Source organism: Rhipicephalus microplus, chromosome 2 (assembly GCF_043290135.1).
Source record: "Rhipicephalus microplus isolate Deutch F79 chromosome 2, USDA_Rmic, whole genome shotgun sequence".
NCBI classification, from domain to species: Eukaryota; Metazoa; Arthropoda; class Arachnida; order Ixodida; family Ixodidae; genus Rhipicephalus; species Rhipicephalus microplus.
The window spans coordinates 286,351,984-286,366,933 of record NC_134701.1 but is presented as its reverse complement, the minus strand read 5'-3'; the positions used below and the strand labels follow the sequence as shown (position 1 = coordinate 286,366,933).

The following is a 14,950-nucleotide window of genomic DNA, read 5'->3' as shown; positions in this document are numbered from 1 at the left end:
ATCGAAATTTCCGGAGCCCTCCACTACGGCGTCTCTGATAATCATATCGTGGTTTCGGGACGTAAAACCTCAGATATTATTATTATTATTATTATTATTATTATTATTATTATTATTATTATTATTATTATTATTATTATTATTAGCTCTCCTAGCGTGCTTAGACAGCTGAGGGATTGAAACGTTCGCACCTCACATCTCGCGAATTATTTTTCGTCAACAATATCTCCCTATTTATAGTTATCTCTCTCGCACATCAGAGTTTTTGCAACCCCCTCCGGTCTAATTTGCGCACGTATTCTGGAGGCGAAGCCGAAGAGGACGAAGCTGAAGAAGAGAATGTGGATGGAGAGTGCGTGCCGGTTTGTGATGCTGATAATTTTCTATCTGCGACACACGCCAAACCTCGAGCATAAAAACTATGGATACCACATAAAAACTATGGATACTTTGCTAACTATGGATACGGTCGCCATTAACTATAAGTCGAAGCGCAGCGAAAGTATTTCAAGATTATGTTTTTAAGCAGCAACACTTATCGTCATTTTCGTTCATTTTTGCTAATATGAATTGAAACTTGTTTTTTATATAAAAGTATTGCATGTATAACGAATACATTATACCTTTTGTTGCTATAGTAGCATATCGCAATCAACTTTTATTTATGTGTGTACACAGGCGGTCCTCTAATCTCGCTACCAGAACGCCTCGGGTGCGATTGTAGTATTGAACTGAATGAATGGGAGCAGTTATAGAAAAGAGCGGATGTCATCTATTCATGCGCATCAAAAAAAAACAAAAAAAACATCGTTATCCCCAAAAGATTTGAAACAAACCTTGAAGTCTAACATTTCGTTATGGCTGCTTGGTCCTGCAAGACAAAACAGCGCGTCTTCCAGAGAGAATACAGTGAGTGGAAATAGATATGGCCTCCAGCTGATATCGTCCAGTTGGTTGGCGGAACATGGGAGAATTCTTCGCCCTGCAGTGCGGGCAGTGAGGCTAATTATGATGATGCTGATTATATTGCCCGGCACCTCTCCGTTGCCACAGCTGCTGAACGTGCAACGCACACGCGCAAAAGGCAGCTGCACGAAACCTGCCGTTGCCAGCACCTGACGTCCGCCTCAACAAAGAGTGGATTTCGTTTTCACAGTGGATGCGGCACGAGAGACAAGCTCGTAAAAAGATGACGTCACTCGCGATGCGATAGGCACAAGCAGAGGTGGTCCTTACGTCACAATTACGGCAGCGCCATTAAACGGTGGTGATGCACTTGCTCGGCCCCGGAAGTCGCGGGTTCGACCTCGGCCGCGACGGTCGCATTTCGATGGAGGCGAAATGGCCCGTTCACTGTGCTGCGGTGTAAGTGCGCGCTAAAGAACAACAGATGGTCGAAAACTGAAAAAGCTCTCCATTACAGCGTCTCGTAATCATATCAGGGTTTCACGACGTGAAACTACACATATTGATGTAACGTTCTGACTACGAACTGACACATTGAACACACAATCTATGGTTGACGGGTGTCATCCGCCATTTTATTTTCGCTTCTTTCTTCACTCTCCTTTCATTCCAATTCACCCTCTTTCGTGCAGACCATTTCAATTATTATTACTAGGAGCGTCACTAAACGGAATATTTCTGCAACAAGAAGCGTGGACTGACATCCACAGACTACATTTCACGCACTTGTCAATATCTCGTAACAGCCGCCGTTCTGAACTAGGGTTGAAGATTATATATTAAAACTGTAACTTTTAGAAGATAGAAACAAAAGACAAGTATGCCGAATGCTGTCTTCCTGCTAAAGTGCCCCCTCGAATTCGATTCAGGCGAATGTCACATATAGCGTTGACAGGCGGGGCTGAAGACTCGGAATGAGCCTGTGTTTTTGAGGAAGCATCAGTAGGATTTCCAATGCTCTAAATTATCAATTACAAAGCCGCTATACGGTATAGCATAAAACAAATTACGTACCAGGCGAACACGCCGCTACGCTACCACATTTGCGGCTCGCGTTTCCCACTCTCTCCGCGCAGACAAATGCCCGAGCATTATTCGAGCAGACGCCCGGGATACAAGCGGCGTGTTAACCGGCCGTAACTACACCACATCGCTCCGTCGTTAGCGCAGGCGCTCTTTTCCCGGTCGCGGCAAGCACAACCGGCTGTAGCGGTTAACACGGGAGCACCCAGTTGCGCCGCTTCGCCAAAAACAACAACAACAAAAAAAAAGAAGACTCAGGCGCGCGGCCGCCTCCACCGTAGTGAGGAGGATCAAGCGTTTCGAACCAAATCTGCCTCGGCAAGTGGTTCATGGCGACGCTGCAAGTGGGTGAGAGGGGCCCGTCCGTCTACGGAGTCGCCGGCCGATGTGAAACGCCAGACTCAATAAGGGAGCACCGGCGCCGCCAGAAACAAGCACGCAACAAGCGCCGCACACAGGCGCGCGCGCGAAGCACGCTCGACAGAGGCGATCAGACTGCCAGCCGAGTTGGTCCGCGGGGATATGGAGCGAATTAATGGCAGGATGCCGAGAATTAATTACGGGAGGAGAGCAGCACTTTCATGCTGCGGGCCCCACCACGCACCTAGCGACTTTCAGCGGGCGAGAGCTCCCCCGCCACCATCACACACCGCTCACTGCTCGAGTCGGTTGCAATTCGGAGTAGCGCAGACGCCGATAAATTGCGAGAAGAAAGCAAGATTCGCGTGTCTGGCTGCGCAGAGCTGGCGCGAACGAGGGTTCGGCGATTCGAGAACGCACGAATATACAGATGTCTGGACGTCGGACTGTCCGGCACCGAGCGGTGAAAAGAGTAGAAGTATAAATCACACAGAATGAAAAGCAAGAAAAGGCGCCATTACGACACGGGCCTGTCTTTCTCGCTGACCACTTTCGTAAGGTTGACTATGCATAGGCTCGCTTCTTTATTTACTATAAAAGGGATGTTTAACTGCGAAGAGACAACAGATAAACGAAGCGCCCGCCGGTCGTTCCTGCATTGTTCATGTCGGATGACACATATTACGCTTATGCTATACTGTTCGCTCTTATAGCAAGGCAAGGCGGGTGTGACAACAGGCAATAAAATAAGTAATATAAGTAAAATAAATAGCAGTATATACTTTAAAATGTTTGCTCTATCACTGAATAGAATCACTGAAAGCACCCGACGATATCGGTCACGTTGTTTGGGGCTTTATATGTGGGCATCCTGCACAATTTCTTCTGAAATAAAAGTCAGAACTCATCATCTTGAAATCGTTGTATGCGTAAATTTAAGAATACAAGATATTAGAGAGTTTTAGTACTGCGTACGCTGCGTACGTGGCGGCGTTGCGTACGTAAGGACGCCACGTTCTGCGTAGTGCGCATGCGCAGACAGCAACGCGCACGTATCGCGTTACGTACGCAGCCGCTACGTACGCACGCATGAGATGCGTGCGTGCGTACGTATGAGGTGATGGCGCCGCTCTCGAACAAGTTCGCGACAGCCCGAGACTTCGTTTTGCAAAATGGCGGCATCGAAGGCAAGCACCAACCGACTCTGTGGCTTAAAATATGGCCATAATCTGGCTATAACACTTGGATTGGCTCACATTGGCTGTCAACAACACGTGCTTCTATTTTGATCTACCAGATGGCGCAACACGCTTCACGCTCGTTACGTACACGGGTACTACGGCGTACTAAAAGCCGATTAGTGGCAAACGACGCCACGTAACGCAAAGCGCTTGCGTGATGCGTACGTAGCACCATTCCGCAGTACTAAAACTCTCTAAATATATGTATATGTATATGTATACTTAGCCACAAAACCACGCTATATGTATATGTATACTTAGCCACAAAACCACGCTATAAAAAACGCCGCAGTGGAGGGCTCCAGAAATATTGACCATCTGGTGTTCCTTAGCGTGCATCAAAATCCAAGTACACGGTTCTGCGGTATTTTGCCACCGTGGGCAAGGTGCGAACCCATGACCTTCGGGTCGGCAGACTATATACTACATGCACCGTGGGGGGGGGGGGGGGGTATAGAAAAAAGAAAAGCATCACGGTAAACCGGTAATTAAAAAGACACACATTAGGTACAGGGTTCTATAGTGTTCACCAAAATACATAATAACAGTGGTCCTAGAACCCAGTCATTTTGCTAATATTTAGGGTGATTCGTGAGTCTGAGAGAGCCACTGTTCATAAAGTTTGAAATGAACCCTCCATGGGCACGGCATACTGTAGCTATCGGGCGAGTACGGAATATATCAACATGGCTCCGAACAATATTTCTTCGCAACAGTAAGCATTTGGCGTCAATGAAAAATGATAACCTTAGCGGACAATAGAAAGGGAAGTGTAGGCGGAGTGGTCAAGCAGGACACCCTCAAAGAATGGGAGTAAAGATCGAGTGCTGTTCGGGTGGTTAGTTTGACATGCACATCGAGTGCTAGAACAGTACCCAGACTATGATAGTGCAAGCAGTCCCTGTTGAGCAGCTATAGCCTCTTTCGGTTGCAGCCAAAACGCGCTGCATCGTCACGCAACTTGAAACTTGAAGTTGAAGCAGCGCGCGTCGTATCCTGACGAAGCAGCCGCAGCTGTTCGGCCATACGGGCGTTCTGCCTAAAAGGCTTATTCCCACCTGAATGAACTTGGAAGGAAGGTAATTGGGTAGAAGGCCGCTTCGATGTTCCCACTATACAATCTGTTTTACAGAATTACCAGGGCGTCAGAAGTCGAGAGAAGCGCATTATTTCCGAAGCCTTGGTACACATCCTGGCATTCAGATGTACCGCCTAGATTGTAGGTATATCGTAGGCCAGAGGTCAACAACATTTTGAGCAACAGAGTCGAGTTGCGTAAAACCGACATGGTGGTGACTCGACAGCCAATCTGGAGGGGGAAGGAGGGGGAGGGCTTTGCATTCAAATAGAAAAAATTGTGGCTAATTTACGACAATGCATATGTAGAGAAACATGAGTATAAATCAAACTGGAATAGAGATCATGTGTATTTTATACCAAAGGAGCTTCTTTACAGTCGAGATAGGAACTTCAGTGGAGATAGAAAAATACAAAAGGAGGGAATGGGGATCCTGACAGTCGTGCAAGGCGGCTGCATCGTATGATGTCGACACCGTGGGCAAGCGACACCCTGAAGCATCGTTTTACAGGCCGCATGCAAGCAGGTATGAACTAAGTGGTGTGAGCGTGGACTATATCACGACCATACAGTGCAAGTAACGTGTCGATTCCGGCACGGGAAAGAAGCAAGCCACTGAAGAGGCCTAGCAGCTGTAATGGGCTTATATTAAATCACGATAACGAGGGTTTAGTTACTATGATGGCGGGCGATAAGCGTAAACACTCATTTACTTAGATCCATGTAGATAAAAACATGCTGAGGGGGCTAGCTTGATTCTTTTCTTTCCTTCTTTTTATGCGACGTACCACAATACGGGCGATACGGGTGCCAGAAACATAAACGAACAAATTATGGCACGCATTTAATCCGCGCATGCATAACTACCCCACTTTGTCGATTGATTGATACGAGGGGCTCAACGTCCCAAAACTACCATATGATTATGAGAGACGCTGTAGTGAAGGACTCCGGAAATTTCAACCACCTGGGGTTCTTTAACGTGCACCGAAATCTGAGCACACAGGCCTACAGCATTTTCGCCTCTATCTAAAATGCAGCCGCTGCAGCCGGGATTAGATCCCGCGACCTGCGGGTCAGCAGCCGAGTACCTCAGCCACTACACCACCGCGGCGGGGCCACCCCGGGTTGTGGAAAGCAGATCGCCAATACGGCGTCCTTCATGCAATTGTGAGACTTCAAATATCAGACCTAAATATGTCACATGAAAAAAAAATTGCCCGAAATTCACCAATACTCGAGCAAGTTAAACTCATTTTATTGGTTGTGTAAAGTTACACTAAATAATTTATAAATCTGCGGGCGGCAGTCGTAAGTGCTATGGCATGGAAGAACACTCCAGTGTTTCCACATTGTGTGGTATAAAGCCGATTTGGGTACTGTTTTTATTTCTTTTTCTTTTCAAATAACTTCTTGAAAGCTCGTGCGTTATGTGTATGGCTCTCTAAGTGGATAATGCACTTCATTTTTAGAAATTAAGAACGGTGCAGGCCTTGACAGACACCGTCAAAATTGGTGACGTCACGGTAAGATGGCACCGGAACATTGAAGAGGCGTCAGCGTGTGCACTCTTTTTGTGCTATTTCTCATTACAAAACGTTTCTTCGCCGTCGGCGTTGTGCATTTGCTGTTGTTAAACAAAAAATCTAGAAAAATACATAAAAATCGTTTGTCTCATTAGTGTCACTTTACGCAGAGCGCTGTGACCGATTAAGGAGCGGCTACGCTAAACCTATATCACCATGAATAAGTAATGAATAGAACAAGTGTACACATGTTTCTCCAAGAAGGGGGGGGGGGGGAGGGGTATACTTTCTGACTCACTCTCACTGAGATACGCTCGGAACGTAGTGCAAGGACGAGGTGTATACATGAAACAATGCGTTGGCCGGCTGGTTGGTTTAAATCCGTAGCGATTTTTTGGCGCGAAACGACACTAGAAGAAAGAAGGCAGGACATAGCGCTATGCTCTCACTACCACAACTTCCGAGTGCATACTCATAAAAGTGCATGCAAAGAAAAAAAAATCGTGCAAATAAAAAACACGATAAGGAAGGAACACAATGCACTGTCAAAGCGATGACTAGATGAAAAAAATCTTCCGATAATTGCCGGTGGAGCCACGGTGTCACGGCCCTTTTTTTTAAAAAAAATACCGGTCAATCTAAACACGGTTGTACATACATGTGCGCTTTTTGCAGTGTTGGAGTGACGTATTAAATGATATCAGTTGAGAGAAGCGCTTTGTTCTGAATTCTTTCTTGTGGTTTAAAGGGGTCTTGTCTTCTTTATTCTGGTGCCGTCTCGCCCCCCCCCCCTCACCCTCAAAAAAAAAAAAAATCACCATGGTATATTTACGCTACAAGAGACGAGGCTGACAGGTAACCACGTCAGTTGCTGTAATACGAATGATAATTGCTGAAATTTCGAAACACAAATTTTACACTGAAAGAATGAGTACCGTAACGAAGCAATGTCCCAAACATCTGCGGAACATATTAACAATCATGATATTAACGGAGCAGCGCGCAAAAGTCACAGTCAAGCACACACACAAATTGCGCGAACCTACACAAGCACAAACACGGCCCTTGTACTTGCGTCATTTCTATGTGTACTTGTAATCATAATAATTCGGGGGGGGGGGGGGGGGGGCGTAACGTCCTAAAACCACGACATGATTGTGAGAGACGCCTTAGTGAAGGGCTCCGGAAATTTCGACCACCTGGGATTATTCGATGTGCACCTAAATCTAAGCACACAGGCCCTTTCACCTCCATCGAAAATACGGGTGCATGATTGTATCATTTAGCGTGCGATGCTTAAGCAATATTATGACTCACTGACATATTAAACAATAAAAGCATCGCCTTTTATCACTGTCGCAGTTACAGCGAGTGCAATAAAGCAATATTACCGCGAATACCAGCGGATATGCAACGCAGTGATGCATCGTTCATTCGATGGAGGCGGAAATGTTGTAGGCCCGTGTACTCAGATTTGGGTGCACGTTAAAGAACCCCAGGTGGTCAAAATTTCCGGAGCCCTCCACTACGGCGTCTCTCATAATCAAATGGTGGTTTTGGGAAGTTAAACCCCACAAATCAATCAATCATGCATCGTTAGTTCGAGCGACAGTTGTCGGCGATTCTTTGGTTCGGTTGTGCTCTGTAAATCTCCGAAAGGCGTGAAAAATGATGCGTTTCCGTTTATAAGTTTATTCGTAAGCGAAAAAACGAGCAAAACTATCAGCCGTGCAGCAGCAAACGACACGTCAAAGCAGTCCGGTTAATGTTTAGCACAGAAGTGTCAAAATCGACGGAGGCCCCTAATTGACAAAGCGCTAATTGACGAGCAGCTACGCCACTCGTTTCGCAACACGGTAACCTTCGACTGACCTACAAGCAATAATTTGGTGCATTCTCACGATTTCCGAGGGTGGACAATTGCAGCTACTTGGATTCTACTAAGGATTAGTCAGAGCTTGTTTGAGCTCGCAGCTGAAAAAAAGGGCATCCGATTTTATTATCTCGCGCAAATGCGCGCATCAAAGAACCACAGTAAAGCTTTTTAATCAGTTGATATATCGCATCGTACTTCTAACATTACGAACTGAAAGCTCCCACAACAGCCAATGAGCTTTTTTCTCTGTTTTTGTTTCCTTTAGGGCGAGGTATTTATCGAGTGCTAAGAATGAACGCCATCGAAGCGCGCTATGACTAGGAAAATATTCCTACACCTATAATAATTATTGTTCTGTTTAGCATCCCAAAAACCACGATATGATTATTACAGATGGCGCCGCGTAGGGTTCGGGAAATTTCTACCTCTTTGGGTTCTTGAACGTGCACCTTATTCTAACTACACGGGTCTCGATCATTCTTGCCTCCGTCGAAAATGTGGCCGCCGCGACCGAGATTCGATCTCGCGACCTTCGGATCAGCGGTCGAGATCACACCTAACTTTGTTTGAAGCGTCTATATACGACAGTGAAGAACCGATACGTGCGTCACTCACTCAAAGGTAAGCAGCCTGCTAACCGAAGGAGGCGGTAAATATACGTTCGGATTGCGAATGTGAAGACATAAGAAGTCTTACCAACACTACCATCGACGACGACGTCATCGACGAACGTGGGACGCGAGCCTGTGTCCTTAGCTCGAGGGTAGTCCACGTGAACGCAGAAGCAGCACACGATAACTCAATCCAACGTAAGTGCACCGCCGCCCTACGGTGCCCCGGGCAGGCACGTTGAAAACCGGTAAGCGTGAGACCCAGGCACCGCTTGAAAGGTTGGTCACAGCACACAAAACAAAACAATCGCCGCGTTAAATCCAATGCACGGAAGCGGCAATCACACGCTGCAACTGTCGAGCGTCGTCGCACGTGAAGTACGGCTGATCTCTGTCAGTGTCACGTCCAGGAAGGAGCGCGCGCTCTGCATTTCAGTCGTGCCTCGGCGCAATCAGACGCAGCACAAGAAAGCAATCACAATTCACTGACGTCCCAAGCACAGAACGAATACACACCACCACTCGAAGCGAGAAAAGAAGACAGTATGAGGTTAGCGGTAGCAACACCAACAAATAGAACGGCAACGATGATCCCGTCGCTACAGCTTGTCTCTCTTTACTACTCCGGTGAGTGACAGGTACCGCTGTGCTTTCCGGGTGTCCGCGAAAAAAAAGCAGATCATCGACGCACGTCCGAGATGGCACGATGGGCAAGACGTCTGTCCGAGATCAACGTGACACTGCCGGACGACGTCAAAACGGTCGCGAACGAGTCGACGACTACAAGGCGCGCACAACGCCGGAGGCAGACATGGTCCACCTTGACGGCTGCTGAACTTCAAAAGGGGCGGAGCGTGGCGCCGGTTTCACACACCAGCTGCGGCTGCAGCGGTGTGGCGTGCGGCCATGCTGCCCGTGTGGACTCCGAGCTGCGACTAGCGCGGAGGCGCGCAAAGCCGGCGTCATACAGTGGCGCCGCCGCTGCCGGCGTTTGGGGAGCGTTCCATTCGCCAACACAGGGGAGAGGTTGCGCGCGCGGGGTACTACGTCAGCACGCGGAGAGGCCGTCACGTAATAAGACGGTGAACAACCACGTCAAATCGCGGCGGGTTTTGTTTAGGTGCGAGAGAACTGTTTTGATGACTGGTAAAATGCAATAAATGAAGATTGGAACCGTCTGTGACGATTGAAATCACTTGTGATGACTGGAACCACCTTGCGGCTCTGATCGCAGACATTACTGATCATGAACATTTCCGAACGACTCTAACAGTAACTAATTGGCTTTGCCGGATGTTCTTTTTATCGTTCGTTATATTTTAAACGTTAACCTGTGTTTTCTTACCGTTTGATGCCACTCCTCTTCGTCATACCTCAGCCCTTAGTGTTCCATAAATAAAACGAAATGGTGCGTGCATGTATACCAGGCTAACTACTGCATAGAAATGAAAGATCGAGCGAAACGAACAAGAAGCTCGTCCAATGAGGGCCCTTGCGTTCTGAGTACGATATAAGAATACCAACAAACCTCAATATCACAATTGCAGACAGCACATATCACGACGCTGACCTATAAGGATGATATAAAAAGCCTCGCGATGTGTAGTACTTGAACGCTTCCCTGGTTTAACGAATACGCAGCGCTCTCCATTCAACAACTTCAATGGAGAACCACTGTCATTTCCGTTTAGAGGCAGATCCACGTGTTCTAGAGTTCTAGCGCGAGAGCTACTTGGAAAGAAAGTACCAATTTCGTGTAGCTTACATTTAATATACTGAATACGAATGTAGGTAACGTTATTGGCATGATTTGAAATAATTGTTAAGGACATAACTGTCCCACACTGTTATTTCTCTATGAAAAATCTGTAGAGTCATGGATGTATCGCAATGACATGTGCAACTGTATCATAGCTACGTGGGGTATAATTCTCCTTTTGTGATAAGTTAATTAACCGGGTGTAATCGCCTCACTTGCATGTTGTTTTGAGAGATAGTACTCGAAAGAACATCAGCACTAAGATTCTAAAGAACTAGCGCACAACCATTGGTTTGTAAAAGTTGTCTGAAGAACAGCAGTCGATGTTGGCGCGTGGAGGACAACATCATGAGATTACAAAACTTGTGGGCAGTGGATGACGTCGATTAATATGTGGAGACAGGGGAGGACGCAAGAAGAGACATACATCTTGTAAAGGCCTTAAATGGAATTGCGATTGTTACTTCTTGCTAGAGCAAGGTGGATAAGCGCTTGCATATAAGCGAACGACGTACATGCGTAAGCAAGTACACTGAACTTGATTGCGTCACATGAACACCAGACAGACAAGCGCGCTTCAAGATAATGTGAGGTGGGTCGACAAGGAAGACAGATGACTTGCGGGGAGTAAATCTGACGCTAAACGAAGATCTATCGTTCGTCATTTCGCCTTTGCGGAGGCAGCTGTCAACAGTAGATTGAGGAACTTGCGAACTCAACCAACGTCATATAATAGCGTTCTTCCACAATAAATGAGCCTCGTTGTTTGGAAGGCAACGAGAATACGGTACGAATAACTACATTTAAAACACCCTGATAAGTTCCACCTTTTCCGCCGATACCGCGGAGCCCGTCCACGTGGGTACAGTCAGACTAAGCCTAACAGCCGCATTGCAAAACTCTCTGGACAGCTTAAAGTTGGTGATGATACTCAGAGTATAGCCAGCTTCGTTTTTATTCTCTTTGTCCCCACGTACCGAGGGGCACCACCAGAGCATGTGCTCTAGATTGCACGTGCCCCTGCAGTGTGAGTAAAGCCACTTGGGATTGAACACAGTATTAAAGCCAGATTGCGATAGGAGTCAGTCCAGAGCATCATAAGTGTCATCGCCCGTGTTCTCGTGAGCTTCTTGTATGTGTGTGTGGATGTGGAACCTTATTATGAAGTTATTGTGCGGGGGCTGAAATACTCCTCTTAAAAAACTTTACATACCATAAATTTACCCTCGCATTCCTGACTGTTATTTTAGATACACGTGCATGCAAAGAGAAGCGAGTGAGTGGGACGTATAGACGCACATCTTAAACTTGGAAATGCTGTTACTTTTACCCATTCATTACAATAAAATATCTATCCGTAGAGGCGGCTAAAACGCAAATATGCGGTATGGGGATGTGTATTAGCATTTAGTTACACACGCTGCACTTGGAACTGTGCGCCTGACACCGCAATGGTAACCGCAGAAACTGAGTGGCGCCACGGGATGCTTAACAGGAATGTGGTCGTTTCTAAGAATCGCTAGCCCCGCCCGCTATACGTGAAGCGCTATGTGCCATCGAAAATTTCAGCGACTGGGTTTATTATTCCATTCTTTTTTATAATATATAATTATTTATTAGCATTTTATATCTTTGTCACAGTCCCTAAATATAGTCAATAAAAATCGTAAATTCCTTCTTTTAACGCACGTTTAAAGAAGCATTGTTGCCAGTTATTTTGAAGCTGAAAAATGAACACAGAAATAGTTTTTTATAGCTGCTATTTCATGCGGCTTACATCTTGCCTGCCCAGAGGACGACACGATTTGTACTCCCGAAAAGAGCGATTAGACAGCTCCGCCAGAAGTAAATGCTTCAACTCGGACCTATATCAATGCACAACCGCCTATTAAGCAGGAGTTAGCACAGATAAGGAGACGGGTTTGGATCAATAAGGCCCCGTAGGAGTCCCCGGCCCAAAACAATGTCTGTTTCCCACCGTATCTGGTCCGCACTGCCGGTGCGATACAATCTTCTGAAACTTGTCTTCCGAAAGGGCGCTGCGTAACTTCGCTGCGACGCGCCTCTCGCCCTCTCTTCGCTCCACACGGTCAGCCCAGTCCACGGCCATCGCTTGCGACGACGCTGTCCCTTGGTCGTACAAGGTATGGCCTTGTCTTTCGACGCGTCAGAGGTGAATGGCCATCGAGTGGCTGATCGTGCTCGGGGTGTGGCCGTGCACTTTCCGTCGGGCCGCGCAGCCGGCGACGCGGCGCTTCTCTAAACGCCTGTTGCGCAACCTTTTCGACGAAGTGGAATACACCTGCCGCCCGTCCTCGATAAACCGCGCTAACGTCCTGGAAGTGAGTGACACAGGGTGTAGGCGTGCCCAGCCTGAGTCATGTCTGCTAGGTGGCAGAGAGGGGCCGCCTGGGTACATTCGACGCTTACATAGCGGATTTCGTGGTAGTGATAAGACCACACGGGAATTCGAGGGTGTGGAGTGATGGTTGCTTTTCTCCTACAAGGAAGCCCTTTTGTGTCTACAGATTTGTCTAACTACTCCCATTGTTCTTCTATAGAGACGATTTCTTCCTTGTATGAATGCACATTCAGTGGCATGCGAGTGAGTATAGGCCTTCTAAACCAACGTTACTAGATACTTTTTCACTTGTCAGACCCCTAGGGGGATCGGCGTGAAATGATAGTCATCTGCTGTCTCCTCCCACGAGATGGCACTGCCGCCGCACTCGGTTAAGGAAGCTTCATAGGCAGCAGTGCCTACAGATCGAATGCTGCTTCTTTTTTAGTTTTTTTTTACTGTTGCTACTCTCCTTGGTGCCAATTATTCAAAGAATAGCGTTTTTAATTACTGCTCTCTGTAAAAAAAAAAAAGCCAGTGCCTCGCCACGGTCGTTTAGTGGACGTGATGTTCGGCTGGTGACCCGCAGGTCACGGGATCATATTCCTGCCGCAGGGGCCGCGTTTGCGATGGAAGTGAAAATGCTTGAGGCCCATGAGCTTAAATTTAGGTACCCGTTGGAGAACCCCAGGTGCTCGAAATTTCAAGAGTCCTCTGCTACGGCGTCTCCCATAATCTTATCTTGGTTTTGGAACATTAAAGTCCAACAATGATTAAAAACGACTAATAGGTGAATGAACCAGACCACAGAAGCTTCTTGCTCATGAAACATTGTTTTATGTACTGTAACCCAAAAACTGCTTTATAACAACCTTCCGCTTACATTCATGTCACGTGATTTTTTGCGAAACAAAATCGTGACGAGATTCGCCACTAATAAAAAGTTTGTGTTGCCCACAGTTCAAGTAAATATGGCGAAAAAAAAAACAGCGTTCACTGCAATTTCACTTTGGAATAGCTTGTCTCCAGCTATGTAATCTGTTGTTTACCTTGAAATCTTTAAAAATGACCTTAAACAATATTATTTGAAATAAGTCTACTCACATTAAACCTCTTTTCACATCGACTTTTTTTTTTACTTGTATCATTGGTTTCCTCTCACTGCACTTTTTCTTGTTCCACTGATGTAATTGTCAAGGTTTCATCTAATGTGTCAAATTTGCAACATATTCCATTCTTTGCTGGGTCATTTATACCCTCTACATTTGTATAACTAACCCAGGGTCGCTCTACAGTTTTTTTTTTCCTTTGGAACCCTCGCCCGTATATTTGTTTATCTTGTGACTTTTTCTGAAGGATATAAACACAAACTGAAATTGAAGGAAGAAAGATCGGCGCTGCTGAGTGAGGCGAGCGCGAAGACGAGGAGAACGACATTCGATAAAGAACAGCTGGCCCAGTGAATGGGTCGGCTTCTCTGGAATCCTACTGCCGCGAGATTCATGGCCGATCCCCCGTTGTGGGTTGAGCCACTCCTCTCGGGTCCAACCAACCAAACCAACCAGTGAATGAGTGCTGTGTCTGAGTCTCAATCACAGTACAAAAAAAATGACAGCATACACATGGAGTGAATGATGAAAAGTGGAGTGAAGATTCGGAGGGTTTTATCGGTAGACCGTCCGTCCGTCCGTCCATCCATCTGTCCGTCCGTCCGTCTGCCTGCCTGCCTGCCTGCTGAGCGATACATAGAACTAAGCGTTCACGTACACAGGCAGACATGCTTGTATAGACCCACGGCTTAAGGAGCTTAGCCCCTAAAAAGGACTGCTACAACGCACGGATTGATGTAGCTAAGCGCGCTGCATCAATGTTGCAAGTGGTCACGACGGTGATACTTTTTTATTAGACGAACTTGTGTCCGGAAAATGAAGTCGAAGTACTGGTGATACGCGCTGTACATACTTGAGGATCAACAACGCATAGGGTCGCTACGCGACAGAGTAACTGATACTGTGTTTCCGCGTGGTCACTTCATCTTCAGTAAGCATGTGTCGCGACTTCTCTTGAATATTTTAACTGCTACCAACCTCACATATGATGCGTTATGAGCGACGGTTATGTTGAGGTGTGGGGTTCAATAAGTGAGGGGTCTAGTAAAGTACTGCATGC

General features: G+C 46.6%; 1 protein-coding gene across 10 annotated transcripts in view; it reads right to left on the bottom strand.

Annotated features, from left to right (window-relative positions):
- LOC119177364 (uncharacterized) overlaps nucleotides 1–14,950 on the bottom strand; it is a 515,905-nt gene that overhangs the window by 327,246 nt on the left and 173,709 nt on the right. For 5 of the 10 annotated variants that reach the window (XM_075882184.1, XM_037428860.2, XM_037428864.2 and 2 more), the window contains exon 1: nucleotides 8,767–9,627. The exons of the other annotated variants lie outside the window; for them this stretch is intronic. The gene's annotated coding sequence lies outside the window, so the exon portion shown is untranslated. Of the gene's footprint in view, nucleotides 1–8,766; nucleotides 9,628–14,950 lie in introns of those variants that run through there. 10 annotated transcript variants of the gene reach the window in all.